Source organism: Glycine soja, chromosome 19, assembly GCF_004193775.1.
Source record: "Glycine soja cultivar W05 chromosome 19, ASM419377v2, whole genome shotgun sequence".
In the NCBI taxonomy this organism is placed as follows: domain Eukaryota; kingdom Viridiplantae; phylum Streptophyta; class Magnoliopsida; order Fabales; family Fabaceae; genus Glycine; species Glycine soja.
In genome coordinates, this window is record NC_041020.1 from 24,424,553 (window position 1) to 24,432,388 (window position 7,836).

Here is a 7,836-nt window from a genome sequence, read left to right on the forward strand (position 1 = left end):
GACTTTGAATTTTTGTCTGAAATTTTTTGTACTATCTTCTCATTATTTTATAAGGTTGCTCACAAAATTTCAAGTCATTTGGATATCATTTGAGGGTAGCTGTAGTTCAAACCTACACCTTTATTTACATGACAATGCAACTAGTTGTGTGCATGCTGAATGTAGTGTATGACTAGAGGCAATCCATCTGACTTACAACCCTTTGATCCTGAGATAGATAGGACATTTCATAGATTAGTTAGGCATCATTTTATACCTTTTGATCATTCTGAGCATTCCATAACTGGTGAATCTGTGCATTCTGTTATTGGTGATTTTGAACATCCTGATCTTGAGCATTATAATTTTGAGCATTCTGATTCTGAGCATTCTGATTTTGCACATTCTGAGAACATGGCACAACCTCCACCTCATGAGAGGACTCTAAGGGAAATGGCTGCACCTGATTTCACCTATGAAAGCTTGTGCATCCAATACCCTGATGAGGATGTCCCATATGTTCTTAAAACTGGACTGATTCATTTGCTTCCAAAGTTTCATGGCCTTGCAGGTGAAGACCCGCACAAACATTTGAAAGAATTTCACATTGTCTGCTCCACCATGAAACCCCCAGATGTCCAAGAGGATCACATATTTCTGAAGGCTTTTCCTCATTCATTAGAGGGAGTGGCAAAGGACTGGCTGTATTACCTTGCTCCAAGGTCCATCACGAGCTGGGATGACCTTAAGAGAGTATTCTTAGAAAAAATTTTCCCTGCTTCCAGGACCACAGCCATCAGGAAGGATATCTCAGGTATTAGACAACTCAGTGGAGAGAGCTTGTATGAGTACTGGGAGAGATTTAAGAAACTATGTGCCAGTTGCCCCCACCATCAGATTTCAGAACAGCTTCTTCTCCAATACTTTTATGAAGGACTCAGTAATATGGAGAGAAGTATGATAGATGCTGCCAGTGGTGGAGCCCTTGGAGACATGACTCCTACTGAAGCCAGAAATTTAATTGAGAATATGGCCTCCAACTCCCAGTAGTTTAGTGCCAGAAATGATGCCATAGTCATTAGAGGAGTGCATGAGGTAGCTACAAACCCATCTGCATCATCTGAAACTAAGAAGCTTGAAGACAAACTGGATGCGTTGGTCAACTTGGTAACCCAGCTGGCCTTGAATCAGAAATCTGTACCTGTCGCAAGGGTTTGTGGTTTGTGCTCCTCTGCTGACCACCATACAGACCTTTGCCCTTCCATGCAGCAACCTGGAGCAATTGAGCAGCCTGAAGCTTATGCTGCAAATATTTACAATAGACCTCCTCAACCTCAGCAGCAAAATCAACCACAGTAGAGCAATTATGACCTTTCCAGCAACAGATACAACCCTGGATGGAGGAATCACCCTAACCTCAGATGGTCCAGCCCTCAGCAACAACAACAGCAGCCTGCTCCTTCCTTCCAAAATGCTGCTGGCCCAAGCAGACCATACATTCCTCCACCAATCCAACAACAGCAACAACCCCAGAAACAGCCAACAGTTGAGGCCCCTCCACAACCTTCCCTCGAAGAACTTGTGAGGCAAATGACTATGCAGAACATGCAGTTTCAGCAAGAGACCAGAGCCTCCAGTCAGAGCTTAACCAATCAGATGGGACAATTAGCTACCCAATTGAATCAACAACAGTCCCAGAATTCTGACAAGCTGCCTTCCCAAGCTGTCCAAAATCCCAAAAATGTCAGTGCCATTTCATTGAGGTCGGGAAAGCAATGTCAAGGACCTCAACCTGTAGCACCTTCCTCATCTGCAAATGAACCTGCCAAACTTCACTCTATTCCAGAAAAAGGTGATGACAAAAATCTACCTAACAATTTCTGTGCAGGTGAATCTTCTTCCACAGGTAATTCTGATTTGCAGAAGCAGCACATTCCCCCTCTTCCATTCCCTCCAAGAGCAGTTTCCAACAAAAAAATGGAAGAGGCAGAGAAAGAGATCTTGGAAACATTTAGAAAAGTAGAGGTAAACATACCTCTGTTGGATGCAATAAAGCAAATTCCAAGATATGCCAAATTCTTGAAGGAGCTGTGCACTAATAAGCGGAAGCTTAAAGGAAGTGAACGAATTAGCATGGGCAAAAATGTCTCCGCATTGATTGGTAAATCTGTTCCTCAAATTCCTGAAAAATGCAAAGATCCAGGTACATTCAGCATACCTTGTATTATAGGGAATAGTAAGTTTGACAATGCCATGCTAGATTTAGGAGCCTCTGTTAGTGTTATGCCTCTGTCAATTTTTAATTCTCTATCTCTAGGTCCCTTGCAGTCAACTGATGTGGTAATTCATTTAGCTAATAGAAGTGTTGCCTATCCTGTTGGTTTCATAGAAGATGTCTTAGTTAGAGTTGGTGAACTGATTTTCCCTGTTGATTTTTATATCTTGAATATGGAAGATGGATTTTCTCAAGGGTCAGTTCCCATCATTCTAGGCAGACCCTTTATGAAAACTGCTAGAACTAAGATAGACGTTTATGCAGGCACACTGTCCATGGAGTTTGGTGATATAACTGTTCATTTTAATATTCTGGATGCTATGAAATACCCATCTGAAGATCTTTCTGTATTTCGTGCTGAAATAATTGACCATGTTGTTGATGAATACATGACTGATCTTTATTCTAATCTGCATGCCTCTCACTCTTCATGCATTGAGTCTGAAATTGTACTTGATCATATGTCTGAATTTGATGCTGAGAGTGAATCCGAGAGTGATATCAACTGCATGCCTGGTGGTGGTGTTTTACCTCTTGAGATTGATTTTATAGAGTCAGATAGGACTAACCATGTTTCAGGAAGTACACATACCTCTGACTTTCTTTATGAGGTAAAGGCTGAGAAACCATCTCCTTCTACCACTGTCCAACCGACCACACCAGAATTGAAGCCTCTGCCATCAAATTTAAAATACGCTTACTTGGATGATAGCAAGAGTTTTCCAGTGATTATATCTGCCTCCCTTGCTGATGAGCAAGAGGAGAAGTTGTTGTCAGTTCTCAAGAAGCATAAGAAGGCTATAGGCTGGACCCTGCGGACATTCCTGGTATTAGCCCATCCACATGTATGCATCGAATAAATTTAGAGGATGGAGCTAAACCAGTAAGACAACCACAAAGAAGACTCAACCCGGTGATTCTTGATGTAGTGAAGAAGGAGATAACCAAGCTTTTGCAAGCTGGAATCATTTATCCTATCTCCGACAGCCAATGGGTGAGTCCCGTGCAGGTAGTCCCGAAAAAGACTGTCCTCACAGTGATCAGAAATGAGAAGGAGGAGCTGATTCCTACTCGGGTGCAGAACAGTTGGAGAGTCTGCATTGACTATAGGAGGCTGAACCAGGTTACCAATAAGGACCATTTTCCCCTGCCATTCATTGACCAGATGCTTGAACGCCTGGCAGGATTCTACAGGCGCTTTATAAGGGATTTTAGCAAAGTAGCCCTTCCACTGTCCAACTTGTTGCAAAAGGAGGTGGAGTTTGACTTTAATGACAGATGCAAAGAGGCTTTTGATTGCCTCAAAAGAGCGTTGACTACCACCCCCATCATCCAGGCACCTGATTGGACAGCCCCTTTTGAGCTTATGTGTGATGCATCAAATTATGCATTGGGGACTGTCCTTGCTCAGAAAATTGATAAATTGCCCAGGGTGATATATTATGCTTCTAGGACTTTAGATGCTGCCCAAGCAAATTATACTACTACTGAGAAAGAGCTTCTAACCATAGTTTTTGCTCTTGAAAAATTTCGATCTTATTTGCTTGGTACTCGCATTATTGTTTATACTGACCATGCAGCTCTAAAGTACTTGTTGAAGAAGGCTGATTCTAAGCCTAGGTTGATCCGATGGATGCTCTGGCTCCAAGAGTTTGACTTGGAGATCCGTCATAGGAGCGGAGTACAAAATCTAGTTGCTAATCATTTGAGTCGGATCGAACGTGTCTCTGATGCAGATTCACCTATTCGGGATGATTTCCCGGATGATCATTTGTATATATTGTATAGTATTTCTGACTCTCTTTCTACTCCCTGGTTTGCTAACATTGTCAATTATTTAGTTGCCTCTATTTTTCCTCCCTTAGCATCTAAGGCCCAAAAAGATAAGATTAAAAGTGATGCTAAGCATTTTATTTGGGATGACCCCTACTTGTGGAAATTGTGCAGTGATCAGGTCATTAGACGGTGTATTCCAGATCATGAGACTGACTCAGTCCTGCAGTTCTGTCATTCTTCCGTACCGGGAGGTCATCTAGGTGTTCAAAGGACAGCTCACAAAGTGCTTGATTGTGGTTTTTATTGGCCCACCATCTTTAAAGATGCATGGAAATCTGCAGCACTTGTGAGCAGTGTCAGAGAGCAGGAAATACACTTACATGGCGACAACAAATGCCTCAGCAACCTATGCTATTCTGTGAGGTGTTTGATGTCTAGGGTATAGATTTCATGGGTCCTTTTCCTGTCTCTTTTGGTTATGTTTATATTCTCCTTGCCGTTGATTATGTTTCAAAATGGGTGGAAGCCAAGCCCACTAGAACTAATGATGCTAAAGTTGTCGCAGACTTTGTCAGGTCTAATCTGTTTTGCAGGTTTGGAGTACCTAAAGCAATTGTTAGTGATCAAGGAACCCATTTTTGCAACAGGACAATGCATGCCCTGCTTAAAAAGTACGGGGTGGTACACAGGGTATCCACACCATACCACCCCCAGACTAATGGACAGGCAGAAATTTCTAACAGGGAAATCAAGAGAATTCTAGAGAAGATTGTGCAGCCAAGCAGGAAAGATTGGAGTACCAGGCTTGATGATGCTCTCTGGGCACATCGGACTGCCTACAAAGCACCCATAGGAATGTCTCCTTATCGGGTTGTCTTTGGAAAGGCATGTCATCTTCCAGTGGAAATTGAGCACAAAGCATACTGGGCAGTGAAGACTTGCAACTTCTCTATGGATCAAGCTGGCGAGGAAAGGAAGTTGCAACTGAGTGAGTTAGATGAAATCCGCCTAGAAGCCTACGAGAATGCCAAGTTCTACAAAGAAAAGACCAAGAAGTTCCATGATAGCATGATAGTTAAAAAAGACTTCGTGGTTGGGCAAAAAGTGTTATTGTATAATTCTAGGCTTGGACTCATGAGTGGTAAGTTGAGGTCTAAGTGGATTGGTCCTTTTGTTGTTACTAATGTTTTTCCTTATGCTACAGTTGAGATCAAAAGCGACTCCACAAACAAGAGCTTCAAGGTCAACGGACATCGACTTAAGCCATTCCTCACGAACCCTTCTTTAGTGGACGTAGTGGTGGAAGAGACTTCCTTACTCCACCCTACTCTTCCTCCACCATGACTTAGGGAGTTTTTCTTTTCCTATCTCCTTCTTTGCTTTTATTACACTTGTTCAATTCTCTTTGATGATTTAATTGTTTTTAATCTTTTAATTGTGCTACATTGAGGACAATGTGTTGTTTAAGTATGGGGGGGGGGGGGAGTGTTCTTTGGTTTTGCTAGTTTTGTTGGTTTTGTTAATTTGTTAGTTGTGTTAATTTGTTAATGTTGTTAGTTTCGTCGGATTTTCAGTTTAATATTTTGGGTCAATTTCATGTGCACGTACAACTTTGCATGTTTTTCTTTGAATTATAGGATATGTTCAAGAAATGGGTAATTGTTTTGAAAATAAAAGTTCTTGACATTTTGTGACTTGAAATCCTTGATTCTTCTCTACATGTCATGATAGTTTTGAAAGCTCAATTTGAAAGTGATGATTTTACCTTTGTGAGAATTTGAGCCATCCATCATTATAATCATTTGGTGTGTTTTGCCCCATTGATTGCTTGCACAATAGCCTTGGCTTAATTCTTGTTGATGCGTCCTAATTCACATGCATATTTGGAAATGATTAAGGCAATTTTGTTCTTATAAGCTTCTAGCCAAATGGACTTACCTTGAATTAATTCCTTTGATAGCCCTTTTGAGCCTTGTTTCCCTTTCCTTGTTTTGAAGCTCACTACAAGCCTTAAGTGAAAAACCATGATATTACCATATCCTTAAGGAATTTTGGAGCTTTGGAATTGTTTTGGGAATAAGTGTGGGGGGTTTTTTGTTTTATTGGACAACTTGTTTTGTTGGCTATGCTTCATGATGTATTTTGGGCCATACTTGATGTACATTGTATATTGGTTAAATGTTGGACATGCTGAATGAAATGTTGTTTCTCAAAGGCTAAAAAAAAAAAAAAATTCGAAAAAAAAAAATTCGTAAAAAAAAAGAAAAAAAAATTCGAAAAAAGAAAAAGAAAAGCAATAAAGTTGAGTGAATAAGATCTTAAATGGCACAAGAATGATGAAACTCTTGGTTCTACTCTTCATGTTTAATTTTTATCTTTACTTCTTATTTTTTTCTTAATATGCACTTATTCCCCTTTGCTCCTCTATTCCTTTGGGATTTAGCCACTTATTCCATATTTCTCCATACCTTGTCCTTGGCCCCATTACAACCTTAAAAGACCTTTTGATCCTCATGTGCTTGTGTTTATGGGTTGATTGTCAATTTTAGAATCTTGCCAAGTTTATGTGGTGTTTGCTTTCATGGGTGCTTTGAGGGTAAATAGTAGCCTAGACACTTGAGAGATAGAGTGTATATCTTGTGAGGCTTTATCACTTTTCATTCTTGAGCTGATTAACTATTTTGCCATGATTGGGTTGCTTGGATGATTTTCATGAATGTCTTGACTTTTTGGATCTCCTTATGTTAGATGTTACCCATTCCTTTCATTCCTTGATGTTCATTGAGAAATATGTGAATGTTTTTGTTTGTCTCCCTTTCATATCCTTGGATTTTGTTCTTTGTTTCATTTTGCCCAGGAGTGCAAAAGGCTAAGTATGGGGGGTTTTGATGTGCCATCATTTTCTTCTATTTTCTAAACCCTTTTTGCACCATTTTAATTATTGATTGGTCTTAATTGTCAATTAATTAGGCAGTTTTATTATTTGGGCTCATTTAGCTAATTTGATGTTTTTAATCTAATTTCAGGAATTAATGAAACATTGGGCTTAATCCGGATTTTGGTTGTGGACTTGAAGAGGGCAAATAAAGCAGCGCTTACCTTAGTTAATTTCTAATTAGGAAATTTCGCAATTTTATGTTGTTCAGTGTTTATTTCGTTTTGGGCCAGAGTATTGTAATAGGGCCCAGTGACTTTGAGTGACTCTTTTTAAATAGCTGCCTTGGGATTCGTGCAGGGCATTCTATTCTGCTATGCTATTTTCATTATTCAGAGCTTTGGTTTTAGGTTTTCACGTTTTCTGTTCCCTTGTTACAGTTTTCGTTCTTAATGCAAATTTCCGTTTTGCTTCTAATTACGAGTTCAAGACAAAGATTCAAGAATACACGCCACAGCATCAAGATGATCACTAGTATTTTAGGAAGGGAATTCCTAATTGATTTAGCAAAAGGTTTGGCCAAGTAATTTAAGTTAAAAAGTGTTTTTCAAGAGATTTACTCTCTGGTAATCGATTACCAGAGGATGTAATCGATTACCAGTGGCCAAAAATGCTTTACAACAGCTACAAAATATTTGAATTCAAATTTTAGACTGTGTAATCGATTACACAATATTGGTAATCGATTACCAGCAGTTAATGAATGTTTTAATTCAAATTTTGAAAGTTGTAATCGATTACCAGACAAGATTTTCAGAAAAATATTTCTAAGAGTCACAACTTCTCAAAAGGCTTTTACATGACCACCAATGGTCTATATATATGTGACTTATAACACGAATTTGCTTAGAGTTTTTCAGAACAACAAGTG

The 7,836-nt window shown here is 39.6% G+C and overlaps 1 non-coding gene across 1 annotated transcript; it reads right to left on the reverse strand.

Annotated features, from left to right (window-relative positions):
• Positions 1 to 771: 771 nt before the first annotated feature.
• LOC114401017 lies at positions 772 to 878 on the reverse strand. The gene has a single exon (XR_003664133.1). It is a non-coding gene; the product is annotated as a small nucleolar RNA R71 (small nucleolar RNA).
• Between the last annotated feature and the right edge of the window lie 6,958 nt (positions 879 to 7,836).